Genomic DNA, 14,526 nt, shown 5'->3' on the forward strand with positions numbered 1-14,526 from the left:
GGCAGGGAGAAATCTTAAGATCTAGTTACAAACTGATTATCTGAAACAGTTAAAAAAAAAAAAAAAAGGAGCAGTGACAAGTACGGATGCTTCCTAATTGAATTGTCCACTCCATTCTGCCCATTCTGTAGTGTGAGCAGGAGAGTAAATCCTGGGTTTAGCTATGCAGGATAAAAGTCTATTTGAAGTTGGAATCTATAGCTGGCTTTTCACAGTAAATTGACCTTGCTCAGTGCAGCCAATGTCATAATGCTCTGTTTTATCTAGGCTGAGAGAGAAAATCGCAAATTGCTTCTGCATGATTAGTTCTGCTACTTCAAACGTGTTTCTTCCGAGTTGGCTTCCACACTTATTGCTAAAGATATGTGCCACTGGGAATGCTGATCTGACTCTGAACTTCTCCAATTAAATAACCCTTTAATTGCCAGTTCAAGAAAAGGTATTGGGCAGAGCAAAAAAGAATCTTTTCATCAATATAACTTTAAAGTGTTTTTCATAGGCTATAAGCATAAAAGAGAAAATCTTTTTTTTAAAAATGACTTATTGTAATTTTGAAATGTATCAAAATCAAATTGAATGGAAAATCAGATAAAGTTATAATAAGAATTGCAAGTTGAGTTTGAGATACTGGCAAGTATATGTAATCACTGGCATAAGATATACAGGGCTTTTTTTCCCCTGAAATATTAGACTTACTCTAAGAATTTTAATATTATAACACACAGAAAATATACTCCCTTTACCTATAAAAGTTTATACCCTGCTTTAGAAATGCATATTAGTACAATTTTGTTTCCCCAGTCAATGAAAAATCCATTGCATGACTAATTGTTATAAAAATATTTAGAGGCAGCAACTTCCAAATAGATAAGACTCTCCAATTTATCTAATAACAACAATATTAATATTAATAGTAAAAAAAAGCTAATGACTTACATATCTACATTAAGACTCTCCATTTTATCTAATCAGATCAGTTCAGTTCAGTTCAGTCGCTCAGCCGTGTCCGACTCTTTGCGACCCCATGAATTGCAGCATGCCAGGCCTCCCTGTCCATCACCAACTCCCAGAGTTCATTCAAACTCAGGTCCATCGAGTCCGTGATGCCATATAATAATATTGATAGTAAAAAATAACTAATGATTTACATGTCCACTTAGAATATGAGGGATGCAGTTCTCTAAATAAACTGTTAGGCAAAAAAAATATGATCCCCGAAATCTCTCCTTTCTAACTTCTTATATCACTCAGTATAGACTCTTAAAACAGTGACATATTAATTTTACACCTCATCAAAATAGAAGCATAGTGACTTTGATAATGAACAGGAATTGCATTGACTGTTACAAATCCCAGAAAACATAGGATTGAATTCACTGACAACACTCCAAAAAATAACATATCTCAAGAAATTACTTTTAGCTAAGTTCACAGATTTATCTTCTATTAACATAACTGCACTACAATAAAGACTTTCAAGACTATAAAAATAAAGCAAGTGAAAAGACTGGAATTAGTGAAAAAAATTTTCTTCCTTTGTTGGATTTGTTGCTTGTCAGATTTTTTAGTCTGTGAAATGCTGAAGTTCTAAACTATCTTGGGGTCAGATACCTATATAAAATTGAAAGCTCTTAGTAACATGTCTGGAGAAGGCAATGGCACCCCACTCCAGTACTCTTGCCCAGAAAATCCCATGAACGGAGGAGCCTGTTAGGCTGCAGTCTATGGGGTCGCTAAGAGTCAGACACGACTGAGCAACTTCACTTTCACTTTTCACTTTCAGGCACTGGAGAAGGAAATGGCAACCCACTCCAGTGTTCTTGCCTGGAGAATCCCGGGGATGGTAGAGCCTGGTGGGCTGCCATCTATGGGGTCGCGCAGAGTCGGACACAACTGAAGTGACTTAGTACCGGTAGCAGTAACATGTCTTCAGTGAGTTAATTTTTAAAAATTTTAAATACTATATATTACTGTGTAATTGATATTACAAATATTACACATTTAAATTGAAATAAGTAGATACCAAACTAAAAGAATCGTGCAAGTAATGGAGGTGAATTCCCCAAGTGTTCAAGATGAATACTAGAACCTATCCTTTGTGCCATCTTCTACCTCATTTTCCTGGGCTACTGCAGATAAAAGTTTAACACATATTTTAAAAATAAGATTTGTTGAGTGTTTCTTAAAAAGAGTAATAAAAGAGGAATGCAAAATTCATGGAGCTGAACTGTGCTTGAGCCCCACTATCAGATACAGATAGAAATGACCAGAGTAGATAGATCCACTCAAAGGTGAAGAGAGAACTAGTAAGGTGTTAGCTGACAAATAATTCTGCATATCAAAAGATCTTGCTAACCAGCCTGACATATAAATGACACATGTTGTCAACTTCTATTAATCTCTTTACAAATGATGACAGCACCAAGAAACAATCACTTTTTTCTGAAGGATTGAATGGATTTACAAAGTTCTAGGCATTTTCCTGGGTCAGAAATGCACATACTTCTCAATAATGAAAAAAACTGTCATTTCTTTATTTACATTCTAATTTGGGGACGTGTAAGTGTTAATTATTAGATAAAGACTGTTTCATTATGTGGCATAATTGTGCCATTATGTGGCATCATTATTTTAACTTTTTATGGAAAACAGCTTAGATCAGTCATAGGCATTTTATAGACTTGAAGATGCTAAAACCCAAATATGTTGTATATATAGGAATCAGTTGTGTTACATAAAATTATAACTTTTAAAAGGGTATTTTAAAATAAATATGAATTCTGAATTTGTTAAATCATCAAAAAAAATACATACTAATGTGTGTGTGTGTGTGTGTGTTCAGTCACGAAGTTGTTTCCAACTCTTTGTATATAGTCAGGTATACATACTAATGTATATTGCTTACTAATGAATGAAATGGTTTAAAACTTTCCCCTAAACTAGAGAAGACATATAAATACAGGAGTGCTGCCAATACGATAAAACCTAATAACACCAGACAATTCTTTGTTTTGTATGGGAGGCTTCACATGGAAAATTGATAGATTACGTTAGGATCTATGAATTTATATTCACAAAAGAAATTTACAATAAGATATTAATGTAGTTCCTTCAATTTCTCTAGATATTTTATTTTAATTTATTACCATGATAAAAATCTCTATGATTTGCGTTGAGCAAATACTAATTTTGTGTTTCCCAAATAAACTGTTAGCAAAAAACACTAAAATAAACAAGATTACAAATCCTGTTTGCTATGTGCTAGCCAGCACCCAAACTGTGATGTGGTTTCTATTCACTGTCTCAGCCCATTTTCTTTAAAACCACAAAGTAAGGTATGTAAAGGTCACGGGTAGGATTAGATCTCTACATGCTTGAACATCCCAACTTAAGGAAAAAAATCACCTCAGAATTCTGGACTCAGGCCACCAAAGTAGCATTATGCCCTTGAGAAAGAGCTATTCGCAGCCTGGCTCTTATGGAATAACTTACCCACCACCAACTGGGCTATATTTAACCCAAGAGCATCTTCCAAGATAGCTATTCATTAAATTTGGTTCATGCTCAATTATCCCTTTTCATCTTCCTCTTCTACTCCACCTCTTTTTAATCTACCTGTGAACAGAGGACTCCCTTTCCTACTCTACTCCCACCAAATTAAAAGAAAGAAAACAGAAAAAGAACAAAAAGGAAAAGAAGTTAAAATAAAACTATTTTTACTTTGTTACTCCTTGAATCAGTATCTTATGTTTCTCCTTCCTTTTCCTACCAATTTCTTAAAGGGTGACTTCTGTTCACTATCTCCATCATTGGTTTCTCCTTAACTACCTGCTACTTCTCATTCTGTGGCTGATATCATTCATTCTACTATAGTTTTGTTCTGCAAGGTCATTCAATCAAGCGAGATAGTGTGTTGTTGTTGTTGTTGTTTTACTTCATTCAAATTAAAATTTAATTTCTTTCAATATGGCTGATCACCTCCTTACGAAAGTATCTTTCCTTGGCTGTTGTCAAAACACCATTCTGCTATCAATTTTGAGTTTTGGACCAGACAGTGTTTCAGTTCAAGAGTTGTCTCGTTAGCTTTTCATAAGTTGTCAAAACATATCTTCAGAGACTTTCTCCCCCTAGGATATTCAACTTTGATCCAAAATACTGTATAAACATATAATCTTCCTGGAAGTCTCTATGTCTATAATGGTACCAAAATGAAACAATTGATCACTGTTAAAAGTTTTGAACCATTTCTCCTTTTCTATTTACCTGCATCAAAGTTCTAAAGATGTCATTCCCATCCTTTTCTTCAGTGAGTATGACCAAATTTCTTTGTCAAGTCCAGAGCTTATATATTATATATGTGTGTCATATATTTTATATAGTTCCAAACACAGTAAGTCTCCGTATAAAACTTCAAGTTGCAAATTCAAAGATGCACATATGTGTTCCATTGACATCAGGTGTGAGTGAAAGTGCAGCTTGCCCTCTGTTTCCCTCTGCTGATGATCCTTTAGCTCCACCATCTCCCACCTCTTCTCCCTCCTCCTGTCACTAACTCTTCTTCCCTGTTCACTCAATGCCAGCCTAAGTATGCCAGCTATTGTACTGTACTTTTCAAGGCACTGTACCAAAAGATTAAAAATGTTTCCTTTATTTTTCATGTTTGCTTTTTATGTATTATTTGTATGAAAAGTATTATAATTCTATTACAGTACAGTACTCTATAGTCAATTCTGTTGGGTACCTAGCCTAACTGTTAGACTTACACAAACAAATTGGACTTATGAATGCACTCTTGGAATGCAGCTCGTTTACATCTAGGGGACTTATTGTTTAATAATTGTTTAATAATAAAAGCAAGCCATGACTTTATGTTTCTTCCTTCCCTCCCTGAGTACTAATGACAAAACCTTTCTTCTCATTACCAAGACTCAAACCTGAGCATCACCTATGATTCCTAAAATGTTGCTAATAATTTTTAATCTGTTTTCTCTTTATACTTTCATTTATAAATATTAAACCTTAAATTCCAGGTAGAGTTCATTCAAAAATGACAGTAGCAAAGTATCTGTCTTTAAGTAACTAATTACCTAAGTGGAGATCGAAATTCATAAACAATGTGATGATATTCCAGATTAATATGAGGTCATTAACTTGGTGTCCAAATAGAAAAGACTGTTAGCCAAGAAAGGCAACTCAGGATAAAAAACAAATTTTATAAGAAAACAAAAGAGCATATCTTTTAACATTGAAGAGATTATAGGAAGCAAAAGCTGGTCTTGAACTTGGCAGATAGAAATGAGCTACTAATATTGATTTTGAACATTAAGGTGAATTAAACTCTCTAGTTAAAATTGCCAACTCTGCCTAAGAGCCATAAAGGAGTTAGGGTAGCAGTTAGTGAAAGAATTATTTACATCCCAGTCATAAACCTGGAGAATCCTCCACTAGGGGATTTACATATTTTTTTTAAAGGCAGCATAAAGTAAAGGCAACGCTGAGTTCATGGGATAAGGAGCACGGTCCGGCTCTAAATTGCAAGTAGAGTTTGAGATGAGAGTCGGAAGATCTAGAAAAGTTGAGGAAGCATTTTGTGAGAGGCGCTAAGACAGTCATGGTTCAAGACTTAGAGAACACCTTATGGCTCTCAGGCAGAGCTGGCAACTTTAACTAGAAAAGTCTTCATAGAATCCAGACCAAGGGCAGATGTTTTTTTTTTCTTTTTTAGGGAGATATGGCTGAAGCCTTGAGTAAGTTTTTAAGCAATAAGAGATTCACTTAAAAAGAGTGGGAAGACTTCCCTGGTGGTTCAGTGGTTAAGAATCCTCCTGCCAATTTGGATCCCTGGTTCAATCCCTGGTCTGGAGGATCCCACATGCTGCAGGGCAACAAAGCCGGTGCCCCACAGATACTGAGCCTGCGCTCCAGAGCCCATGAGCCATAACTACTGCAGCCTGTGTGCCCCAGAGCCTGTGTTCCATACGATAAGCCACGGCAATGAGAAGCCTGCACATCACAGCTAGAGAGTAGCCCCCACTCCCCACAACGACAGAAAGCCCACATGTAGCAACAAAGATCTAACACAGTCAAAAATAAATAAATAATTTTTTTTTAAAAAGTGCTTTCAAAATAAGTAAATAAAATGAGTGGTAGATTTTTAATTCAAAAGAGAAGGCATAATTTAATGCTCAAAGTCCTAGAAGAGGATGAAATTTTGGGAGAAGGGTTATCTTAGAAGGAAAGGGGAAGTTGAGAGCTATCTTTTTTTCTGAGTAGGATGAAATATTTGGTTGAAAGAATAGCTAAGCAAATGTGGTCATAAAACTGACGAAACACAAAGTTTTAATTTATCACTGAGTTAAGGATTGAAATTGAAGAGTAGGAAAGGAATCATCAGCTTAAGATCAGAAGAAATAGTTTGAAACAACTTAATGTATTTGGAAGCTTGAATAAAAATGAGTTAAATGACTTTTTAAAAGATTGCTGCGTGGTATCAAGGGTTCAACTCACATTGGAAATCATACATTTAAATTGAAGTCAAGCCACATGGTTCTGCAATTTACTCCAGGTATGTCCAACTTGCGTAAGAACAAAATTAGAGAAAACAGATAGTTTGGTTGAACCAAGGTGAGAGTTAACTAGCAAAGTGAAACAAAAGTGTCAATGGCATTCAGAAACAGAAAATAAAAAGAAAGTAAAGGCGAATTAACTGTAGTGTCCGTTGTGATTTGACTATGAAGGAAAACAAGAACGAGTATAATAGATGAGTAAAATAAAATGTGATTAGGGAATTGATGTCAGTTTAAAGCCAAGAGCAATGCTTAGTAGGCATGATAGAGATAGAAGGACAGCAAGCTGTAGTGTCAGGAAAAAATTTCAAAACATAAGACTGCAGATGTGGAACACTTTTGGTTGTTGACAAAGTCCGTAAATCAAGTAGGAAAGTGGAATAAAGAAAATAATTTTAGAATAATCTCTTCAGATCATCAATAGGAAGACAAAAGGATTCCAATCTTACCTCCTCCCTCCTTGTGAAGTACAGAGACTGCCTGTTAACATTTCTGTAGTCAGACACAACTAGGTTCAAATCTTATCCTTTCCTAAATAGTGGATAACCATTGGCAAGTTACGCTTCTGTGCCTCAGTTTTCTTATCTTTAAAATGGGAATGTATATATTTCCAAAGATTGTTGGGATATTATATAAGACATAAAGGTTTGGTACTCTGTATAGTCAAAGCTACATACTTTTCCAGTAGTCATGTATGGATATGAGATTTGGACCATAAAGAAGGCTGATTGCCAAAGAATTCATAATTTTGAACTGTGGTATGGAGAAGACATTCCTCTATAATGAAAAGAACATCTTTTTTGACTGTTAGTTCTAAAAGGTCTTGTAGGTCTTCACAGAACCATTCAACTTCACTTCTTCAGCATTACTGGTTGGGGCATAGGCTTGGATTACCATGATATTGAATGGTTTGCCTTGGAAAGGAACAGAGATCATTCTGTCGTTTTTGAGATTGCATCCAAGTACTGCATTTCAGACACTTGTTGACCATGATGGCTACTCCATTTCTTCTAAGGGATTCCTGCCCACAGTAGTAGATATAATGGTCATTTGAGTTAAATTCACCCATTCCAGTCCATTTTAGTTCACTGATTCCTAGAATGTCGATGTTCATTTTTACCATCTCCTGTTTGACCACTCCCAATTTGCCTTGATTCATGGACCTAACATTCCAGATTCCTATGCAATATTGCTCTTTACAGCATTGGACTTTGCTTGTATCACCAGTAACATCCACAACTGGATATCGATTTTGCTTTGGCTCCATCCCTTCATTCTTTCTGGAGTTATTTCTCCACTGATCTCCAGTAGCATATTGGGCACTTACCGACCTGGGGAGTTCCTTTTTCAGTATCCTATCATTTTGACTTTTCATACTGTTCATGGGGTTCTCCAGTCAAGAATACTGAAGTGGTTTGCCATTCCCTTCTCCAGTGGACCCAAAAAAGATGTCCTTTTCATTAAAGGGGACTGGAATGCAAAAGTAGGAAGTCAAGAAACACCAGGAGTAACAGGCAAATTTGGCCTTGGAGTATGGAATGAAGCAGGGGAAAGCCTAATAGAGTTTTGCCAAGAGAACGCACTGGTCATAGCAAATACCCTCTTCCAACAACACAAGAGAAGACCCTACTATGGACATGACCAGATGGCCAACACCGAAAACAGATTGATTATATTCTTTGCAGCCAAAGATGGAGAAGCTCTATACAGTCAGCAAAAACAAGACCAGGAGCTGACTGTGGCTCAGATCATGAACTCCTTATTGCCAAATTCAGACTTAAATCAAAGAAACTATGGAAAACCACTAGACAATTTAGGTATGACATAAATCAAATCCCTTATGATTATACAGTGGAAGTGAGAAATAGATTTAAGGGACTAGATCTGATAGACAGAGTGCCTGATGAACTATGGACAGACATTCATGACATTGTACAAGAGACAGGGATCAAGACCATCCCCATGGAAAAGAAATGCAAAAAAGCAAAATGACTGTCTTGGGAGGCCTTACAAATAGCTGTGAAAAGGAGAGAAGTGAAAGGCAAAGGAGAAAAGGAAGGATATAAGCATCTGAATGCAGAGTTCCAAAGAATAGCAAGGAGAGATAAGAAAGCCTTCCTCAGGGATCAATGCAGAGAAATAGAGGAAAACAACAGAATGGGAAAGACTAGAGGTCTCTTCAAGAAAATGAGAGATACCAAGGGAACATTTCATGCAAAGATGGGCTCGATAAAGGACAGAAATGGTACGGACCTAACAGAATCAGAAGATATTAAGAAGAGGTGGCAAGAATACACAGAAGAACTGTACAAAAAATATCTTCACAACCCAGATAATAATGATGGTGTGATCACTCACCTAGAGCCAGACATCCTGGCACGTGAAGTCAAGTGGGCCTTAGAAAGCATCACTACGAGCAAAGCTAGTGGAGGTGATGGAATTCCAGTTGAGCTATTTCAAATCCTGAAAGATGATGCTGTGAAAGTGCTGCACTCAATATGCCAGCAAATTTGGAAAACTCAGCAGTGGCCACAGGACTGGAAAAGGTCAGTTTTCATCCCAATCCCAAAGAAAGGCAATGCCAAAGAATGCTCAAACTACCACACAATGGCACTCACCTCACACGCTAGTACAGTAATGCTTAAAATTCTCCAAGCCAGGCTTTAGCAATATGTGAACCGTGAACTTCCAGATGTTCAAGCTGGTTTTAGAAAAGGCAGAGGAACCAGAGATCAAAATGCCAACATCTGCTGGATCATCGAAAAAGCAAGAGAGTTCCAGAAAAACATCGATTACTGCCTTATTGACTATGCCAAAGCCTCTGACTGTGTGGATCACAATCAACTGTGGAAAATTCTTCAAGAGATGGGAATACCAGACCACCTGACCTGCCTCTTGAGAAACCTATATGCAGGTCAAGAAGCAACAGTTAGAACTGGACATGGAACAATAGACTGGTTCTAAATAGGAAAAGGAGTACATCAAGGCTGTATATTGTCACCCTGCTTATTTAACTTATATGCAGAGTACATCATGAGAAACACTGGGCTGGAAGAAGCACAAGTTGGAATCAAGATTGCTGGGAGAAATATCAATAACCTCAGATATGCAGATGACACCACCCTTATGGCAGAAAATGAAGAAGAACTAAAATGCCTCTTGATGAAAGTGAAAGAGGAGAGTGAAAAGTTGGCTTAAAGCTCAACATTCAGCAAACTAAGATCGTGGCATCTGGTCCCATCACTTCATGGGAAATAGATGGAGAAACAGTGAAACAGTGTCAGACTTTATTTTTTTGGGCTCCAGTATCACTGCAGATGGTGATTGCAACCATGAAATTAAAAGATGCTTACTGTTTGGAAGAGAAGTTATGACCAACCTAGATACCATATTAAAAAGCAGAGACATTATTTTGCCATCAAAGGTCCGTCTAGTCAATGCCTTGGTTTTTCCAGTTGTCATGTATGGCTGTGAGAGTTGGACTGTAAAGAAAGCTGAGAGCCGAAGAAGTGATGCTTTTGCACTGTGGTGTTGGAGAAGATGAGTCCCTTGGACTGCAAGGAGATCCACCCAGTCCAGGACTAAAGGAGATCAGTCCTGGGTGTTCATTGGAAGGACTGATGCTGAAGCTGAAACTCCAATACTTTGGCCACCTCAGCGAAGAATTGACTCTTTGGAAAAGACCCTGATGCTGGGAGGGATTGGGGGCAGGAGGAGGGGGGATGACAAAGGATGAGATGGCTGGTGGCATCACAGACTCGATGAACATGAATTTGGGTAAACTCCGGGAGTTGGTGATGGTCTGGGAGGCCTGGCGTGCTGTGATTCATGGGGTCGCAAAGAGTCGGACATGACCTAGTGACTGAACTGAACTGAATTGATGGAGAAGACTCGAGAGCCCTTTGGACCACAAGGAGATCTAACCAGTCAATCAACCCTGAGTATTCATTGGAAGGACTAGTTCTGTAGCTGAAGCTCCAATACTTTGACCACCTGATGCAAAGAGCTGACTCATCTGAAAAGAGCCTGATGTTGGGAAAGATTGAGGGCAGGAGGAGAAGGGGACGACAGAGGATGAGATGGTTGGATGGTATCACTGACTCAGTGGACATGAGTTTGAGCATGCTCCAGGAAATGGTGCAACGCCTGGCATGCTGCAGTCTATAGGGTTGCAAAGAGTCAAACACAACTGAATCACAACAACAACAACATAGCAGCAAACAGGTGGTTTAGAGCATGATCTCTGGGGAAACACTGTTTCTGTTTGCATTCTAGCTCTGCCACATACTGGTTTTACAATCAGACAAATTGAGCTTTGTATGCTGCGATTGCCTTGCACAAAATGAAAATAATAATAGTATCTAACTCATATGACTGCTGTGAGCATTAAGTGAACCATAAGCAGTTACAGCTCAATCACTTTTTTCTGTATGAATTTTTATATGGTTTAACATGTAATATGCATGTGGTAATACATATGGTAATATGTGTAAATTGCTCCCAATATGCATAGACATGGTAAGTCATCAACAAAAGTTATTACCAAATGATACTTACTAGTACTACTTTTCCTAATACAAATAATAAGAATTCTCAAACAGCCATCAAGATAATAAATGCTGAGGAGAGTTTGGAGAAATATAATGGAATATTACTCAGCCATAAAAGGAATGAAATAATGCCATTTGCAGAAACATATATGGATAGAGGTTATCATACTAAGTGAAGTAAATCAGACAAAGACAAATATCATATGATATCACTTATATGTGGAATCTAAAAAGAATGATATGAATAAACTTATTTACAAAGCAGAAATAGACTCTCAGACATAGAAAAGAAACTTATGGTTACCAAAGGGGAAGAAAAGGAAGAGATAAATTGGAAATTTAGGTTTAACAGATACACACTACTATATATAAGATAAATAAACAAGGACCTACTGTATAGCACAGGAAACTATTGATATATTGAATATCTCATAATAACATATAATGGAAAAGAATCTGAAATATATTTATACATATATAACTAAATCACCTTGCTGTACACCTGAAACATTGTAAATGAACTATACTTCAATTAAAAATAAATTTTAAAAATTAAATACTATATATGAATAGACTGTAGAAACAGGAAAAAGAAAAAAGAAAAAATTTTCATTGTAAAAGAGCCATGAAAGATACAGGGTTAACATGAGAAGTCACAGCTCAATTAAGGAACAGTAGTGGAAGGAGCATAAAAAAGCACCCAAAAGAAAGATACATTGCATTCAAATTCATTGTCAATAGAACAAGTTTCTTAAGGTTGTGCATTCTGCCATTTCCTTAGTTCACATCTATATTTCCTCCTACCTGTGTGCATGCTCAGTCATGTTTGACAATTTGGGACCCCATGGACTGTAATCCACCAGGCTTCTCTGCCCACAGGATTTTCCAGGCAAGAATACTGGAGTACGTTGCCATTTTCTACTCCAAGGGATTCCCCACCCAGGGACTGAACTGTGTCTCCTGCATCTCCTGCATTGGCAGGCAGATTCTTTACCATTGTGCCACTTGGGAAGCCCCTCCTCCTGCCTGGGTAACCACAATTTTCCCCTAATTTAATTTTCTGACTGCAGTTTTTTTTTTTTAATATAAAAGATTATGTGGGGACACATAAGTTTCCCATAGTATTTTTTTTTAATTGAGGGATAATTGCTTTACAGAATTTTGTGGTTTTCTCTTACCTCAACAAGAATCAGCCATAGGTACACCCATGTCCCCTCCCTCCCAAACCTCCTTCCTTTCTCCCTCTCCATCCCACCTTTCAGCCTGTTGCAGAGCCCCGTTTGAGTTCCATGAGTCATAAAGCAAATTCCCACCGATCATCTGTTTTATATATGGTATTGTAAATTTCTACGTTACTCTCTCCATACATCTCCCTTTCTCCCTCCTCTCCTCCCACCATGTACCATAGGTCTGTTCTCTATGTCTGTTTCTCCATTGCTGCCCTGAAAATAAATTCATCAGTGCCATGTCTTCATATTCCATATATATGTGTCAGTATACTATATTTATATTTCTCTTTCTGACTTACTTCACTCTGTGTAATGGGTTCTAGTTTCATCCACCTCAGAACAGATTCAAATGCATTCCTTTTTACAGCCGAGTAGTATTCCGTTGTATATATGTACCACAGCTCCTTTATCCATTCATCTGTCAATGGATATCTAGGTTGCTTCCATATTCTAGCTATTGTAAATAGTGCTGCAGTGAACACTGGGGTACGTATCTCAAGAAACAAGAAAAGCATTCAATAGACAGCCTAATGCTACATCTAAAGCATCTGGAAAAAGAAGAATAAAAAATCCCCAGTCAGCAGAAGGAAGGAGATCATAAAAATCAGAGCAGAAATAATTGAAAAAGAAATGAAGGAAACAATAACAAAGATTAATAAAACTAAAAGCTGCTTCTTTGAGAAGATAAACAAAATCGACAAACCAATAGTCAGATCCATCAAGGAAAAAAGGGAGAAAAATCAAATCAATAAAATTATGAAAAAGGAGAGGTTACAACAGACAACACAGGAATACAAAGGATCATAAGAAAAGACTATGAGCACCTATATGTTAATAAAGTGGACAACCTAGAGGAAATGGACAGACACTTAGAAAAGATTAGCCTTCCAAGACTGAACCAGGAAGGAATAGAAATTATGAACAACCCAATTACAAACACTGAAATTGAAACAGTGATCAAAAATCTCCCCCAAAACAAAAGCCCGGGGCCAAATGGCTTCTCAGGGGAATTCTATCAAACATTTAGGGAAGAGCAATGGCACCCCACTCCAGCACTCTTGCCTGGAAAATCCCATGGATGGAGGAGCCTGGTGGGCTGCAGTCCATGGGGTCGCTAAGCGTCGGACGTAACTGAGCGACTTCACTTTCACTTTTTCACTTTCATGCATTGGAGAAGGAAATGGCAACCCACTCCAGTGTTCTTGCCTGGAGAATCCCAGGGGCAGGAGAGCCTGGTGGGCTGACGTCTATGGGGTCACACAGAGTCGGACACGACTGAAGTGACTTAGCAGCAGCAGCAGCAATGCTTATTTTTCTGAAACTCTTCCAAAAAATTGAGGAAGGAAGACTTCCAAACTCATTCTACGAGGCCACCATCATCCTGATACCAAAATCAGACAAAGATAACACAAAAAAAGAAAACTACAGGCCAATATCACTGATGAACATAGATGCAAAAATCCTCAACAAAATTCCAGCAAGCAGAATCCAACAGCACATTAAAAAGCTCATACACCATGATCAAGTCGGGTTTATTCCAGGGATGCAAGGATTCTTCACTATATGCAAATCAATCAACAAATTGAAAGATAAAAACCATACGATCATCTCAATAGATGCAGAAAAAGCATTTGACAAAATTCAGCATCCATTTATGATGAAAACGCTTCAAAAATGGGCATGGAAGGAACCTACCTCAACATAGTAAAGGCCAAATATGAAAAGCCCAGAGCAAACATTATTCTCAATGGTGAAAAACTAAAAGCTTTCCTTCTAAGAACAGGAACAAGACAAGGGTGTCTAATCTCACCACTATTTTTAAACATCGTTTTGGAAGACCTAGCTATGGCAACTAGAGAAGAAAAAGAAATAAAAGGAATCCAGATCAGAAAAGAAGAAGTAAAACTCTGTTTGCAGATGACATGATACTATACAAAGAAAACCTGAAAGAAATTATCAGAAAATTACTAGAGCTAATCAGCGAATTCAGCAAAGTCACATGATACAAGGTCAATACACAGAAATCACTTGCACTCCTATATACTAACAACCAAAGATCAGAAAGAGAAATTAAGGAATCACTACTATTTACTGTTGCAATGAAAAGAATAAAATATCTAGGAATAATTATGCTAAAGCTGAAACTCCAGTACTTTGGCCACCTCATGCGAAGAGTTGACT

This window comes from Bos javanicus, chromosome 20 (genome assembly GCF_032452875.1).
Source record: "Bos javanicus breed banteng chromosome 20, ARS-OSU_banteng_1.0, whole genome shotgun sequence".
NCBI lineage: Eukaryota > Metazoa > Chordata > Mammalia > Artiodactyla > Bovidae > Bos > Bos javanicus.